Here is an 18,915-nt window from a genome sequence, read left to right as displayed (position 1 = left end):
CCTAACCCTAACCCTAACCCTAACCCTAACCCTAACCCTAACCCTAACCCTAACCCTAACCCTAACCCTAACCCTAACCCTAACCCTAACCCTAACCCTAACCCTAACCCTAACCCTAACCCTAACCCTAACCCTAACCCTAACCCTAACCCTAACCCTAACCCTAACCCTAACCCTAACCCTAACCCTAACCCTAACCCTAACCCTAACCCTAACCCTAACCCTAACCCTAACCCTAACCCTAACCCTAACCCTAACCCTAACCCTAACCCTAACCCTAACCCTAACCCTAACCCTAACCCTAACCCTAACCCTAACCCTAACCCTAACCCTAACCCTAACCCTAACCCTAACCCTAACCCTAACCCTAACCCTAACCCTAACCCTAACCCTAACCCTAACCCTAACCCTAACCCTAACCCTAACCCTAACCCTAACCCTAACCCTAACCCTAACCCTAACCCTAACCCTAACCCTAACCCTAACCCTAACCCTAACCCTAACCCTAACCCTAACCCTAACCCTAACCCTAACCCTAACCCTAACCCTAACCCTAACCCTAACCCTAACCCTAACCCTAACCCTAACCCTAACCCTAACCCTAACCCTAACCCTAACCCTAACCCTAACCCTAACCCTAACCCTAACCCTAACCCTAACCCTAACCCTAACCCTAACCCTAACCCTAACCCTAACCCTAACCCTAACCCTAACCCTAACCCTAACCCTAACCCTAACCCTAACCCTAACCCTAACCCTAACCCTAACCCTAACCCTAACCCTAACCCTAACCCTAACCCTAACCCTAACCCTAACCCTAACCCTAACCCTAACCCTAACCCTAACCCTAACCCTAACCCTAACCCTAACCCTAACCCTAACCCTAACCCTAACCCTAACCCTAACCCTAACCCTAACCCTAACCCTAACCCTAACCCTAACCCTAACCCTAACCCTAACCCTAACCCTAACCCTAACCCTAACCCTAACCCTAACCCTAACCCTAACCCTAACCCTAACCCTAACCCTAACCCTAACCCTAACCCTAACCCTAACCCTAACCCTAACCCTAACCCTAACCCTAACCCTAACCCTAACCCTAACCCTAACCCTAACCCTAACCCTAACCCTAACCCTAACCCTAACCCTAACCCTAACCCTAACCCTAACCCTAACCCTAACCCTAACCCTAACCCTAACCCTAACCCTAACCCTAACCCTAACCCTAACCCTAACCCTAACCCTAACCCTAACCCTAACCCTAACCCTAACCCTAACCCTAACCCTAACCCTAACCCTAACCCTAACCCTAACCCTAACCCTAACCCTAACCCTAACCCTAACCCTAACCCTAACCCTAACCCTAACCCTAACCCTAACCCTAACCCTAACCCTAACCCTAACCCTAACCCTAACCCTAACCCTAACCCTAACCCTAACCCTAACCCTAACCCTAACCCTAACCCTAACCCTAACCCTAACCCTAACCCTAACCCTAACCCTAACCCTAACCCTAACCCTAACCCTAACCCTAACCCTAACCCTAACCCTAACCCTAACCCTAACCCTAACCCTAACCCTAACCCTAACCCTAACCCTAACCCTAACCCTAACCCTAACCCTAACCCTAACCCTAACCCTAACCCTAACCCTAACCCTAACCCTAACCCTAACCCTAACCCTAACCCTAACCCTAACCCTAACCCTAACCCTAACCCTAACCCTAACCCTAACCCTAACCCTAACCCTAACCCTAACCCTAACCCTAACCCTAACCCTAACCCTAACCCTAACCCTAACCCTAACCCTAACCCTAACCCTAACCCTAACCCTAACCCTAACCCTAACCCTAACCCTAACCCTAACCCTAACCCTAACCCTAACCCTAACCCTAACCCTAACCCTAACCCTAACCCTAACCCTAACCCTAACCCTAACCCTAACCCTAACCCTAACCCTAACCCTAACCCTAACCCTAACCCTAACCCTAACCCTAACCCTAACCCTAACCCTAACCCTAACCCTAACCCTAACCCTAACCCTAACCCTAACCCTAACCCTAACCCTAACCCTAACCCTAACCCTAACCCTAACCCTAACCCTAACCCTAACCCTAACCCTAACCCTAACCCTAACCCTAACCCTAACCCTAACCCTAACCCTAACCCTAACCCTAACCCTAACCCTAACCCTAACCCTAACCCTAACCCTAACCCTAACCCTAACCCTAACCCTAACCCTAACCCTAACCCTAACCCTAACCCTAACCCTAACCCTAACCCTAACCCTAACCCTAACCCTAACCCTAACCCTAACCCTAACCCTAACCCTAACCCTAACCCTAACCCTAACCCTAACCCTAACCCTAACCCTAACCCTAACCCTAACCCTAACCCTAACCCTAACCCTAACCCTAACCCTAACCCTAACCCTAACCCTAACCCTAACCCTAACCCTAACCCTAACCCTAACCCTAACCCTAACCCTAACCCTAACCCTAACCCTAACCCTAACCCTAACCCTAACCCTAACCCTAACCCTAACCCTAACCCTAACCCTAACCCTAACCCTAACCCTAACCCTAACCCTAACCCTAACCCTAACCCTAACCCTAACCCTAACCCTAACCCTAACCCTAACCCTAACCCTAACCCTAACCCTAACCCTAACCCTAACCCTAACCCTAACCCTAACCCTAACCCTAACCCTAACCCTAACCCTAACCCTAACCCTAACCCTAACCCTAACCCTAACCCTAACCCTAACCCTAACCCTAACCCTAACCCTAACCCTAACCCTAACCCTAACCCTAACCCTAACCCTAACCCTAACCCTAACCCTAACCCTAACCCTAACCCTAACCCTAACCCTAACCCTAACCCTAACCCTAACCCTAACCCTAACCCTAACCCTAACCCTAACCCTAACCCTAACCCTAACCCTAACCCTAACCCTAACCCTAACCCTAACCCTAACCCTAACCCTAACCCTAACCCTAACCCTAACCCTAACCCTAACCCTAACCCTAACCCTAACCCTAACCCTAACCCTAACCCTAACCCTAACCCTAACCCTAACCCTAACCCTAACCCTAACCCTAACCCTAACCCTAACCCTAACCCTAACCCTAACCCTAACCCTAACCCTAACCCTAACCCTAACCCTAACCCTAACCCTAACCCTAACCCTAACCCTAACCCTAACCCTAACCCTAACCCTAACCCTAACCCTAACCCTAACCCTAACCCTAACCCTAACCCTAACCCTAACCCTAACCCTAACCCTAACCCTAACCCTAACCCTAACCCTAACCCTAACCCTAACCCTAACCCTAACCCTAACCCTAACCCTAACCCTAACCCTAACCCTAACCCTAACCCTAACCCTAACCCTAACCCTAACCCTAACCCTAACCCTAACCCTAACCCTAACCCTAACCCTAACCCTAACCCTAACCCTAACCCTAACCCTAACCCTAACCCTAACCCTAACCCTAACCCTAACCCTAACCCTAACCCTAACCCTAACCCTAACCCTAACCCTAACCCTAACCCTAACCCTAACCCTAACCCTAACCCTAACCCTAACCCTAACCCTAACCCTAACCCTAACCCTAACCCTAACCCTAACCCTAACCCTAACCCTAACCCTAACCCTAACCCTAACCCTAACCCTAACCCTAACCCTAACCCTAACCCTAACCCTAACCCTAACCCTAACCCTAACCCTAACCCTAACCCTAACCCTAACCCTAACCCTAACCCTAACCCTAACCCTAACCCTAACCCTAACCCTAACCCTAACCCTAACCCTAACCCTAACCCTAACCCTAACCCTAACCCTAACCCTAACCCTAACCCTAACCCTAACCCTAACCCTAACCCTAACCCTAACCCTAACCCTAACCCTAACCCTAACCCTAACCCTAACCCTAACCCTAACCCTAACCCTAACCCTAACCCTAACCCTAACCCTAACCCTAACCCTAACCCTAACCCTAACCCTAACCCTAACCCTAACCCTAACCCTAACCCTAACCCTAACCCTAACCCTAACCCTAACCCTAACCCTAACCCTAACCCTAACCCTAACCCTAACCCTAACCCTAACCCTAACCCTAACCCTAACCCTAACCCTAACCCTAACCCTAACCCTAACCCTAACCCTAACCCTAACCCTAACCCTAACCCTAACCCTAACCCTAACCCTAACCCTAACCCTAACCCTAACCCTAACCCTAACCCTAACCCTAACCCTAACCCTAACCCTAACCCTAACCCTAACCCTAACCCTAACCCTAACCCTAACCCTAACCCTAACCCTAACCCTAACCCTAACCCTAACCCTAACCCTAACCCTAACCCTAACCCTAACCCTAACCCTAACCCTAACCCTAACCCTAACCCTAACCCTAACCCTAACCCTAACCCTAACCCTAACCCTAACCCTAACCCTAACCCTAACCCTAACCCTAACCCTAACCCTAACCCTAACCCTAACCCTAACCCTAACCCTAACCCTAACCCTAACCCTAACCCTAACCCTAACCCTAACCCTAACCCTAACCCTAACCCTAACCCTAACCCTAACCCTAACCCTAACCCTAACCCTAACCCTAACCCTAACCCTAACCCTAACCCTAACCCTAACCCTAACCCTAACCCTAACCCTAACCCTAACCCTAACCCTAACCCTAACCCTAACCCTAACCCTAACCCTAACCCTAACCCTAACCCTAACCCTAACCCTAACCCTAACCCTAACCCTAACCCTAACCCTAACCCTAACCCTAACCCTAACCCTAACCCTAACCCTAACCCTAACCCTAACCCTAACCCTAACCCTAACCCTAACCCTAACCCTAACCCTAACCCTAACCCTAACCCTAACCCTAACCCTAACCCTAACCCTAACCCTAACCCTAACCCTAACCCTAACCCTAACCCTAACCCTAACCCTAACCCTAACCCTAACCCTAACCCTAACCCTAACCCTAACCCTAACCCTAACCCTAACCCTAACCCTAACCCTAACCCTAACCCTAACCCTAACCCTAACCCTAACCCTAACCCTAACCCTAACCCTAACCCTAACCCTAACCCTAACCCTAACCCTAACCCTAACCCTAACCCTAACCCTAACCCTAACCCTAACCCTAACCCTAACCCTAACCCTAACCCTAACCCTAACCCTAACCCTAACCCTAACCCTAACCCTAACCCTAACCCTAACCCTAACCCTAACCCTAACCCTAACCCTAACCCTAACCCTAACCCTAACCCTAACCCTAACCCTAACCCTAACCCTAACCCTAACCCTAACCCTAACCCTAACCCTAACCCTAACCCTAACCCTAACCCTAACCCTAACCCTAACCCTAACCCTAACCCTAACCCTAACCCTAACCCTAACCCTAACCCTAACCCTAACCCTAACCCTAACCCTAACCCTAACCCTAACCCTAACCCTAACCCTAACCCTAACCCTAACCCTAACCCTAACCCTAACCCTAACCCTAACCCTAACCCTAACCCTAACCCTAACCCTAACCCTAACCCTAACCCTAACCCTAACCCTAACCCTAACCCTAACCCTAACCCTAACCCTAACCCTAACCCTAACCCTAACCCTAACCCTAACCCTAACCCTAACCCTAACCCTAACCCTAACCCTAACCCTAACCCTAACCCTAACCCTAACCCTAACCCTAACCCTAACCCTAACCCTAACCCTAACCCTAACCCTAACCCTAACCCTAACCCTAACCCTAACCCTAACCCTAACCCTAACCCTAACCCTAACCCTAACCCTAACCCTAACCCTAACCCTAACCCTAACCCTAACCCTAACCCTAACCCTAACCCTAACCCTAACCCTAACCCTAACCCTAACCCTAACCCTAACCCTAACCCTAACCCTAACCCTAACCCTAACCCTAACCCTAACCCTAACCCTAACCCTAACCCTAACCCTAACCCTAACCCTAACCCTAACCCTAACCCTAACCCTAACCCTAACCCTAACCCTAACCCTAACCCTAACCCTAACCCTAACCCTAACCCTAACCCTAACCCTAACCCTAACCCTAACCCTAACCCTAACCCTAACCCTAACCCTAACCCTAACCCTAACCCTAACCCTAACCCTAACCCTAACCCTAACCCTAACCCTAACCCTAACCCTAACCCTAACCCTAACCCTAACCCTAACCCTAACCCTAACCCTAACCCTAACCCTAACCCTAACCCTAACCCTAACCCTAACCCTAACCCTAACCCTAACCCTAACCCTAACCCTAACCCTAACCCTAACCCTAACCCTAACCCTAACCCTAACCCTAACCCTAACCCTAACCCTAACCCTAACCCTAACCCTAACCCTAACCCTAACCCTAACCCTAACCCTAACCCTAACCCTAACCCTAACCCTAACCCTAACCCTAACCCTAACCCTAACCCTAACCCTAACCCTAACCCTAACCCTAACCCTAACCCTAACCCTAACCCTAACCCTAACCCTAACCCTAACCCTAACCCTAACCCTAACCCTAACCCTAACCCTAACCCTAACCCTAACCCTAACCCTAACCCTAACCCTAACCCTAACCCTAACCCTAACCCTAACCCTAACCCTAACCCTAACCCTAACCCTAACCCTAACCCTAACCCTAACCCTAACCCTAACCCTAACCCTAACCCTAACCCTAACCCTAACCCTAACCCTAACCCTAACCCTAACCCTAACCCTAACCCTAACCCTAACCCTAACCCTAACCCTAACCCTAACCCTAACCCTAACCCTAACCCTAACCCTAACCCTAACCCTAACCCTAACCCTAACCCTAACCCTAACCCTAACCCTAACCCTAACCCTAACCCTAACCCTAACCCTAACCCTAACCCTAACCCTAACCCTAACCCTAACCCTAACCCTAACCCTAACCCTAACCCTAACCCTAACCCTAACCCTAACCCTAACCCTAACCCTAACCCTAACCCTAACCCTAACCCTAACCCTAACCCTAACCCTAACCCTAACCCTAACCCTAACCCTAACCCTAACCCTAACCCTAACCCTAACCCTAACCCTAACCCTAACCCTAACCCTAACCCTAACCCTAACCCTAACCCTAACCCTAACCCTAACCCTAACCCTAACCCTAACCCTAACCCTAACCCTAACCCTAACCCTAACCCTAACCCTAACCCTAACCCTAACCCTAACCCTAACCCTAACCCTAACCCTAACCCTAACCCTAACCCTAACCCTAACCCTAACCCTAACCCTAACCCTAACCCTAACCCTAACCCTAACCCTAACCCTAACCCTAACCCTAACCCTAACCCTAACCCTAACCCTAACCCTAACCCTAACCCTAACCCTAACCCTAACCCTAACCCTAACCCTAACCCTAACCCTAACCCTAACCCTAACCCTAACCCTAACCCTAACCCTAACCCTAACCCTAACCCTAACCCTAACCCTAACCCTAACCCTAACCCTAACCCTAACCCTAACCCTAACCCTAACCCTAACCCTAACCCTAACCCTAACCCTAACCCTAACCCTAACCCTAACCCTAACCCTAACCCTAACCCTAACCCTAACCCTAACCCTAACCCTAACCCTAACCCTAACCCTAACCCTAACCCTAACCCTAACCCTAACCCTAACCCTAACCCTAACCCTAACCCTAACCCTAACCCTAACCCTAACCCTAACCCTAACCCTAACCCTAACCCTAACCCTAACCCTAACCCTAACCCTAACCCTAACCCTAACCCTAACCCTAACCCTAACCCTAACCCTAACCCTAACCCTAACCCTAACCCTAACCCTAACCCTAACCCTAACCCTAACCCTAACCCTAACCCTAACCCTAACCCTAACCCTAACCCTAACCCTAACCCTAACCCTAACCCTAACCCTAACCCTAACCCTAACCCTAACCCTAACCCTAACCCTAACCCTAACCCTAACCCTAACCCTAACCCTAACCCTAACCCTAACCCTAACCCTAACCCTAACCCTAACCCTAACCCTAACCCTAACCCTAACCCTAACCCTAACCCTAACCCTAACCCTAACCCTAACCCTAACCCTAACCCTAACCCTAACCCTAACCCTAACCCTAACCCTAACCCTAACCCTAACCCTAACCCTAACCCTAACCCTAACCCTAACCCTAACCCTAACCCTAACCCTAACCCTAACCCTAACCCTAACCCTAACCCTAACCCTAACCCTAACCCTAACCCTAACCCTAACCCTAACCCTAACCCTAACCCTAACCCTAACCCTAACCCTAACCCTAACCCTAACCCTAACCCTAACCCTAACCCTAACCCTAACCCTAACCCTAACCCTAACCCTAACCCTAACCCTAACCCTAACCCTAACCCTAACCCTAACCCTAACCCTAACCCTAACCCTAACCCTAACCCTAACCCTAACCCTAACCCTAACCCTAACCCTAACCCTAACCCTAACCCTAACCCTAACCCTAACCCTAACCCTAACCCTAACCCTAACCCTAACCCTAACCCTAACCCTAACCCTAACCCTAACCCTAACCCTAACCCTAACCCTAACCCTAACCCTAACCCTAACCCTAACCCTAACCCTAACCCTAACCCTAACCCTAACCCTAACCCTAACCCTAACCCTAACCCTAACCCTAACCCTAACCCTAACCCTAACCCTAACCCTAACCCTAACCCTAACCCTAACCCTAACCCTAACCCTAACCCTAACCCTAACCCTAACCCTAACCCTAACCCTAACCCTAACCCTAACCCTAACCCTAACCCTAACCCTAACCCTAACCCTAACCCTAACCCTAACCCTAACCCTAACCCTAACCCTAACCCTAACCCTAACCCTAACCCTAACCCTAACCCTAACCCTAACCCTAACCCTAACCCTAACCCTAACCCTAACCCTAACCCTAACCCTAACCCTAACCCTAACCCTAACCCTAACCCTAACCCTAACCCTAACCCTAACCCTAACCCTAACCCTAACCCTAACCCTAACCCTAACCCTAACCCTAACCCTAACCCTAACCCTAACCCTAACCCTAACCCTAACCCTAACCCTAACCCTAACCCTAACCCTAACCCTAACCCTAACCCTAACCCTAACCCTAACCCTAACCCTAACCCTAACCCTAACCCTAACCCTAACCCTAACCCTAACCCTAACCCTAACCCTAACCCTAACCCTAACCCTAACCCTAACCCTAACCCTAACCCTAACCCTAACCCTAACCCTAACCCTAACCCTAACCCTAACCCTAACCCTAACCCTAACCCTAACCCTAACCCTAACCCTAACCCTAACCCTAACCCTAACCCTAACCCTAACCCTAACCCTAACCCTAACCCTAACCCTAACCCTAACCCTAACCCTAACCCTAACCCTAACCCTAACCCTAACCCTAACCCTAACCCTAACCCTAACCCTAACCCTAACCCTAACCCTAACCCTAACCCTAACCCTAACCCTAACCCTAACCCTAACCCTAACCCTAACCCTAACCCTAACCCTAACCCTAACCCTAACCCTAACCCTAACCCTAACCCTAACCCTAACCCTAACCCTAACCCTAACCCTAACCCTAACCCTAACCCTAACCCTAACCCTAACCCTAACCCTAACCCTAACCCTAACCCTAACCCTAACCCTAACCCTAACCCTAACCCTAACCCTAACCCTAACCCTAACCCTAACCCTAACCCTAACCCTAACCCTAACCCTAACCCTAACCCTAACCCTAACCCTAACCCTAACCCTAACCCTAACCCTAACCCTAACCCTAACCCTAACCCTAACCCTAACCCTAACCCTAACCCTAACCCTAACCCTAACCCTAACCCTAACCCTAACCCTAACCCTAACCCTAACCCTAACCCTAACCCTAACCCTAACCCTAACCCTAACCCTAACCCTAACCCTAACCCTAACCCTAACCCTAACCCTAACCCTAACCCTAACCCTAACCCTAACCCTAACCCTAACCCTAACCCTAACCCTAACCCTAACCCTAACCCTAACCCTAACCCTAACCCTAACCCTAACCCTAACCCTAACCCTAACCCTAACCCTAACCCTAACCCTAACCCTAACCCTAACCCTAACCCTAACCCTAACCCTAACCCTAACCCTAACCCTAACCCTAACCCTAACCCTAACCCTAACCCTAACCCTAACCCTAACCCTAACCCTAACCCTAACCCTAACCCTAACCCTAACCCTAACCCTAACCCTAACCCTAACCCTAACCCTAACCCTAACCCTAACCCTAACCCTAACCCTAACCCTAACCCTAACCCTAACCCTAACCCTAACCCTAACCCTAACCCTAACCCTAACCCTAACCCTAACCCTAACCCTAACCCTAACCCTAACCCTAACCCTAACCCTAACCCTAACCCTAACCCTAACCCTAACCCTAACCCTAACCCTAACCCTAACCCTAACCCTAACCCTAACCCTAACCCTAACCCTAACCCTAACCCTAACCCTAACCCTAACCCTAACCCTAACCCTAACCCTAACCCTAACCCTAACCCTAACCCTAACCCTAACCCTAACCCTAACCCTAACCCTAACCCTAACCCTAACCCTAACCCTAACCCTAACCCTAACCCTAACCCTAACCCTAACCCTAACCCTAACCCTAACCCTAACCCTAACCCTAACCCTAACCCTAACCCTAACCCTAACCCTAACCCTAACCCTAACCCTAACCCTAACCCTAACCCTAACCCTAACCCTAACCCTAACCCTAACCCTAACCCTAACCCTAACCCTAACCCTAACCCTAACCCTAACCCTAACCCTAACCCTAACCCTAACCCTAACCCTAACCCTAACCCTAACCCTAACCCTAACCCTAACCCTAACCCTAACCCTAACCCTAACCCTAACCCTAACCCTAACCCTAACCCTAACCCTAACCCTAACCCTAACCCTAACCCTAACCCTAACCCTAACCCTAACCCTAACCCTAACCCTAACCCTAACCCTAACCCTAACCCTAACCCTAACCCTAACCCTAACCCTAACCCTAACCCTAACCCTAACCCTAACCCTAACCCTAACCCTAACCCTAACCCTAACCCTAACCCTAACCCTAACCCTAACCCTAACCCTAACCCTAACCCTAACCCTAACCCTAACCCTAACCCTAACCCTAACCCTAACCCTAACCCTAACCCTAACCCTAACCCTAACCCTAACCCTAACCCTAACCCTAACCCTAACCCTAACCCTAACCCTAACCCTAACCCTAACCCTAACCCTAACCCTAACCCTAACCCTAACCCTAACCCTAACCCTAACCCTAACCCTAACCCTAACCCTAACCCTAACCCTAACCCTAACCCTAACCCTAACCCTAACCCTAACCCTAACCCTAACCCTAACCCTAACCCTAACCCTAACCCTAACCCTAACCCTAACCCTAACCCTAACCCTAACCCTAACCCTAACCCTAACCCTAACCCTAACCCTAACCCTAACCCTAACCCTAACCCTAACCCTAACCCTAACCCTAACCCTAACCCTAACCCTAACCCTAACCCTAACCCTAACCCTAACCCTAACCCTAACCCTAACCCTAACCCTAACCCTAACCCTAACCCTAACCCTAACCCTAACCCTAACCCTAACCCTAACCCTAACCCTAACCCTAACCCTAACCCTAACCCTAACCCTAACCCTAACCCTAACCCTAACCCTAACCCTAACCCTAACCCTAACCCTAACCCTAACCCTAACCCTAACCCTAACCCTAACCCTAACCCTAACCCTAACCCTAACCCTAACCCTAACCCTAACCCTAACCCTAACCCTAACCCTAACCCTAACCCTAACCCTAACCCTAACCCTAACCCTAACCCTAACCCTAACCCTAACCCTAACCCTAACCCTAACCCTAACCCTAACCCTAACCCTAACCCTAACCCTAACCCTAACCCTAACCCTAACCCTAACCCTAACCCTAACCCTAACCCTAACCCTAACCCTAACCCTAACCCTAACCCTAACCCTAACCCTAACCCTAACCCTAACCCTAACCCTAACCCTAACCCTAACCCTAACCCTAACCCTAACCCTAACCCTAACCCTAACCCTAACCCTAACCCTAACCCTAACCCTAACCCTAACCCTAACCCTAACCCTAACCCTAACCCTAACCCTAACCCTAACCCTAACCCTAACCCTAACCCTAACCCTAACCCTAACCCTAACCCTAACCCTAACCCTAACCCTAACCCTAACCCTAACCCTAACCCTAACCCTAACCCTAACCCTAACCCTAACCCTAACCCTAACCCTAACCCTAACCCTAACCCTAACCCTAACCCTAACCCTAACCCTAACCCTAACCCTAACCCTAACCCTAACCCTAACCCTAACCCTAACCCTAACCCTAACCCTAACCCTAACCCTAACCCTAACCCTAACCCTAACCCTAACCCTAACCCTAACCCTAACCCTAACCCTAACCCTAACCCTAACCCTAACCCTAACCCTAACCCTAACCCTAACCCTAACCCTAACCCTAACCCTAACCCTAACCCTAACCCTAACCCTAACCCTAACCCTAACCCTAACCCTAACCCTAACCCTAACCCTAACCCTAACCCTAACCCTAACCCTAACCCTAACCCTAACCCTAACCCTAACCCTAACCCTAACCCTAACCCTAACCCTAACCCTAACCCTAACCCTAACCCTAACCCTAACCCTAACCCTAACCCTAACCCTAACCCTAACCCTAACCCTAACCCTAACCCTAACCCTAACCCTAACCCTAACCCTAACCCTAACCCTAACCCTAACCCTAACCCTAACCCTAACCCTAACCCTAACCCTAACCCTAACCCTAACCCTAACCCTAACCCTAACCCTAACCCTAACCCTAACCCTAACCCTAACCCTAACCCTAACCCTAACCCTAACCCTAACCCTAACCCTAACCCTAACCCTAACCCTAACCCTAACCCTAACCCTAACCCTAACCCTAACCCTAACCCTAACCCTAACCCTAACCCTAACCCTAACCCTAACCCTAACCCTAACCCTAACCCTAACCCTAACCCTAACCCTAACCCTAACCCTAACCCTAACCCTAACCCTAACCCTAACCCTAACCCTAACCCTAACCCTAACCCTAACCCTAACCCTAACCCTAACCCTAACCCTAACCCTAACCCTAACCCTAACCCTAACCCTAACCCTAACCCTAACCCTAACCCTAACCCTAACCCTAACCCTAACCCTAACCCTAACCCTAACCCTAACCCTAACCCTAACCCTAACCCTAACCCTAACCCTAACCCTAACCCTAACCCTAACCCTAACCCTAACCCTAACCCTAACCCTAACCCTAACCCTAACCCTAACCCTAACCCTAACCCTAACCCTAACCCTAACCCTAACCCTAACCCTAACCCTAACCCTAACCCTAACCCTAACCCTAACCCTAACCCTAACCCTAACCCTAACCCTAACCCTAACCCTAACCCTAACCCTAACCCTAACCCTAACCCTAACCCTAACCCTAACCCTAACCCTAACCCTAACCCTAACCCTAACCCTAACCCTAACCCTAACCCTAACCCTAACCCTAACCCTAACCCTAACCCTAACCCTAACCCTAACCCTAACCCTAACCCTAACCCTAACCCTAACCCTAACCCTAACCCTAACCCTAACCCTAACCCTAACCCTAACCCTAACCCTAACCCTAACCCTAACCCTAACCCTAACCCTAACCCTAACCCTAACCCTAACCCTAACCCTAACCCTAACCCTAACCCTAACCCTAACCCTAACCCTAACCCTAACCCTAACCCTAACCCTAACCCTAACCCTAACCCTAACCCTAACCCTAACCCTAACCCTAACCCTAACCCTAACCCTAACCCTAACCCTAACCCTAACCCTAACCCTAACCCTAACCCTAACCCTAACCCTAACCCTAACCCTAACCCTAACCCTAACCCTAACCCTAACCCTAACCCTAACCCTAACCCTAACCCTAACCCTAACCCTAACCCTAACCCTAACCCTAACCCTAACCCTAACCCTAACCCTAACCCTAACCCTAACCCTAACCCTAACCCTAACCCTAACCCTAACCCTAACCCTAACCCTAACCCTAACCCTAACCCTAACCCTAACCCTAACCCTAACCCTAACCCTAACCCTAACCCTAACCCTAACCCTAACCCTAACCCTAACCCTAACCCTAACCCTAACCCTAACCCTAACCCTAACCCTAACCCTAACCCTAACCCTAACCCTAACCCTAACCCTAACCCTAACCCTAACCCTAACCCTAACCCTAACCCTAACCCTAACCCTAACCCTAACCCTAACCCTAACCCTAACCCTAACCCTAACCCTAACCCTAACCCTAACCCTAACCCTAACCCTAACCCTAACCCTAACCCTAACCCTAACCCTAACCCTAACCCTAACCCTAACCCTAACCCTAACCCTAACCCTAACCCTAACCCTAACCCTAACCCTAACCCTAACCCTAACCCTAACCCTAACCCTAACCCTAACCCTAACCCTAACCCTAACCCTAACCCTAACCCTAACCCTAACCCTAACCCTAACCCTAACCCTAACCCTAACCCTAACCCTAACCCTAACCCTAACCCTAACCCTAACCCTAACCCTAACCCTAACCCTAACCCTAACCCTAACCCTAACCCTAACCCTAACCCTAACCCTAACCCTAACCCTAACCCTAACCCTAACCCTAACCCTAACCCTAACCCTAACCCTAACCCTAACCCTAACCCTAACCCTAACCCTAACCCTAACCCTAACCCTAACCCTAACCCTAACCCTAACCCTAACCCTAACCCTAACCCTAACCCTAACCCTAACCCTAACCCTAACCCTAACCCTAACCCTAACCCTAACCCTAACCCTAACCCTAACCCTAACCCTAACCCTAACCCTAACCCTAACCCTAACCCTAACCCTAACCCTAACCCTAACCCTAACCCTAACCCTAACCCTAACCCTAACCCTAACCCTAACCCTAACCCTAACCCTAACCCTAACCCTAACCCTAACCCTAACCCTAACCCTAACCCTAACCCTAACCCTAACCCTAACCCTAACCCTAACCCTAACCCTAACCCTAACCCTAACCCTAACCCTAACCCTAACCCTAACCCTAACCCTAACCCGAACCCTAACCCTAACCCTAACCCTAACCCTAACCCTAACCCTAACCCTAACCCTAACCCTAACCCTAACCCTAACCCTAACCCTAACCCTAACCCTAACCCTAACCCTAACCCTAACCCTAACCCTAACCCTAACCCTAACCCTAACCCTAACCCTAACCCTAACCCTAACCCTAACCCTAACCCTAACCCTAACCCTAACCCTAACCCTAACCCTAACCCTAACCCTAACCCTAACCCTAACCCTAACCCTAACCCTAACCCTAACCCTAACCCTAACCCTAACCCTAACCCTAACCCTAACCCTAACCCTAACCCTAACCCTAACCCTAACCCTAACCCTAACCCTAACCCTAACCCTAACCCTAACCCTAACCCTAACCCTAACCCTAACCCTAACCCTAACCCTAACCCTAACCCTAACCCTAACCCTAACCCTAACCCTAACCCTAACCCTAACCCTAACCCTAACCCTAACCCTAACCCTAACCCTAACCCTAACCCTAACCCTAACCCTAACCCTAACCCTAACCCTAACCCTAACCCTAACCCTAACCCTAACCCTAACCCTAACCCTAACCCTAACCCTAACCCTAACCCTAACCCTAACCCTAACCCTAACCCTAACCCTAACCCTAACCCTAACCCTAACCCTAACCCTAACCCTAACCCTAACCCTAACCCTAACCCTAACCCTAACCCTAACCCTAACCCTAACCCTAACCCTAACCCTAACCCTAACCCTAACCCTAACCCTAACCCTAACCCTAACCCTAACCCTAACCCTAACCCTAACCCTAACCCTAACCCTAACCCTAACCCTAACCCTAACCCTAACCCTAACCCTAACCCTAACCCTAACCCTAACCCTAACCCTAACCCTAACCCTAACCCTAACCCTAACCCTAACCCTAACCCTAACCCTAACCCTAACCCTAACCCTAACCCTAACCCTAACCCTAACCCTAACCCTAACCCTAACCCTAACCCTAACCCTAACCCTAACCCTAACCCTAACCCTAACCCTAACCCTAACCCTAACCCTAACCCTAACCCTAACCCTAACCCTAACCCTAACCCTAACCCTAACCCTAACCCTAACCCTAACCCTAACCCTAACCCTAACCCTAACCCTAACCCTAACCCTAACCCTAACCCTAACCCTAACCCTAACCCTAACCCTAACCCTAACCCTAACCCTAACCCTAACCCTAACCCTAACCCTAACCCTAACCCTAACCCTAACCCTAACCCTAACCCTAACCCTAACCCTAACCCTAACCCTAACCCTAACCCTAACCCTAACCCTAACCCTAACCCTAACCCTAACCCTAACCCTAACCCTAACCCTAACCCTAACCCTAACCCTAACCCTAACCCTAACCCTAACCCTAACCCTAACCCTAACCCTAACCCTAACCCTAACCCTAACCCTAACCCTAACCCTAACCCTAACCCTAACCCTAACCCTAACCCTAACCCTAACCCTAACCCTAACCCTAACCCTAACCCTAACCCTAACCCTAACCCTAACCCTAACCCTAACCCTAACCCTAACCCTAACCCTAACCCTAACCCTAACCCTAACCCTAACCCTAACCCTAACCCTAACCCTAACCCTAACCCTAACCCTAACCCTAACCCTAACCCTAACCCTAACCCTAACCCTAACCCTAACCCTAACCCTAACCCTAACCCTAACCCTAACCCTAACCCTAACCCTAACCCTAACCCTAACCCTAACCCTAACCCTAACCCTAACCCTAACCCTAACCCTAACCCTAACCCTAACCCTAACCCTAACCCTAACCCTAACCCTAACCCTAACCCTAACCCTAACCCTAACCCTAACCCTAACCCTAACCCTAACCCTAACCCTAACCCTAACCCTAACCCTAACCCTAACCCTAACCCTAACCCTAACCCTAACCCTAACCCTAACCCTAACCCTAACCCTAACCCTAACCCTAACCCTAACCCTAACCCTAACCCTAACCCTAACCCTAACCCTAACCCTAACCCTAACCCTAACCCTAACCCTAACCCTAACCCTAACCCTAACCCTAACCCTAACCCTAACCCTAACCCTAACCCTAACCCTAACCCTAACCCTAACCCTAACCCTAACCCTAACCCTAACCCTAACCCTAACCCTAACCCTAACCCTAACCCTAACCCTAACCCTAACCCTAACCCTAACCCTAACCCTAACCCTAACCCTAACCCTAACCCTAACCCTAACCCTAACCCTAACCCTAACCCTAACCCTAACCCTAACCCTAACCCTAACCCTAACCCTAACCCTAACCCTAACCCTAACCCTAACCCTAACCCTAACCCTAACCCTAACCCTAACCCTAACCCTAACCCTAACCCTAACCCTAACCCTAACCCTAACCCTAACCCTAACCCTAACCCTAACCCTAACCCTAACCCTAACCCTAACCCTAACCCTAACCCTAACCCTAACCCTAACCCTAACCCTAACCCTAACCCTAACCCTAACCCTAACCCTAACCCTAACCCTAACCCTAACCCTAACCCTAACCCTAACCCTAACCCTAACCCTAACCCTAACCCTAACCCTAACCCTAACCCTAACCCTAACCCTAACCCTAACCCTAACCCTAACCCTAACCCTAACCCTAACCCTAACCCTAACCCTAACCCTAACCCTAACCCTAACCCTAACCCTAACCCTAACCCTAACCCTAACCCTAACCCTAACCCTAACCCTAACCCTAACCCTAACCCTAACCCTAACCCTAACCCTAACCCTAACCCTAACCCTAACCCTAACCCTAACCCTAACCCTAACCCTAACCCTAACCCTAACCCTAACCCTAACCCTAACCCTAACCCTAACCCTAACCCTAACCCTAACCCTAACCCTAACCCTAACCCTAACCCTAACCCTAACCCTAACCCTAACCCTAACCCTAACCCTAACCCTAACCCTAACCCTAACCCTAACCCTAACCCTAACCCTAACCCTAACCCTAACCCTAACCCTAACCCTAACCCTAACCCTAACCCTAACCCTAACCCTAACCCTAACCCTAACCCTAACCCTAACCCTAACCCTAACCCTAACCCTAACCCTAACCCTAACCCTAACCCTAACCCTAACCCTAACCCTAACCCTAACCCTAACCCTAACCCTAACCCTAACCCTAACCCTAACCCTAACCCTAACCCTAACCCTAACCCTAACCCTAACCCTAACCCTAACCCTAACCCTAACCCTAACCCTAACCCTAACCCTAACCCTAACCCTAACCCTAACCCTAACCCTAACCCTAACCCTAACCCTAACCCTAACCCTAACCCTAACCCTAACCCTAACCCTAACCCTAACCCTAACCCTAACCCTAACCCTAACCCTAACCCTAACCCTAACCCTAACCCTAACCCTAACCCTAACCCTAACCCTAACCCTAACCCTAACCCTAACCCTAACCCTAACCCTAACCCTAACCCTAACCCTAACCCTAACCCTAACCCTAACCCTAACCCTAACCCTAACCCTAACCCTAACCCTAACCCTAACCCTAACCCTAACCCTAACCCTAACCCTAACCCTAACCCTAACCCTAACCCTAACCCTAACCCTAACCCTAACCCTAACCCTAACCCTAACCCTAACCCTAACCCTAACCCTAACCCTAACCCTAACCCTAACCCTAACCCT

The sequence above is a fragment of the Cynocephalus volans genome, chromosome 13, assembly GCF_027409185.1.
Source record: "Cynocephalus volans isolate mCynVol1 chromosome 13, mCynVol1.pri, whole genome shotgun sequence".
Lineage (NCBI taxonomy): Eukaryota > Metazoa > Chordata > Mammalia > Dermoptera > Cynocephalidae > Cynocephalus > Cynocephalus volans.
Note: the sequence above shows the minus strand (reverse complement) of the source record.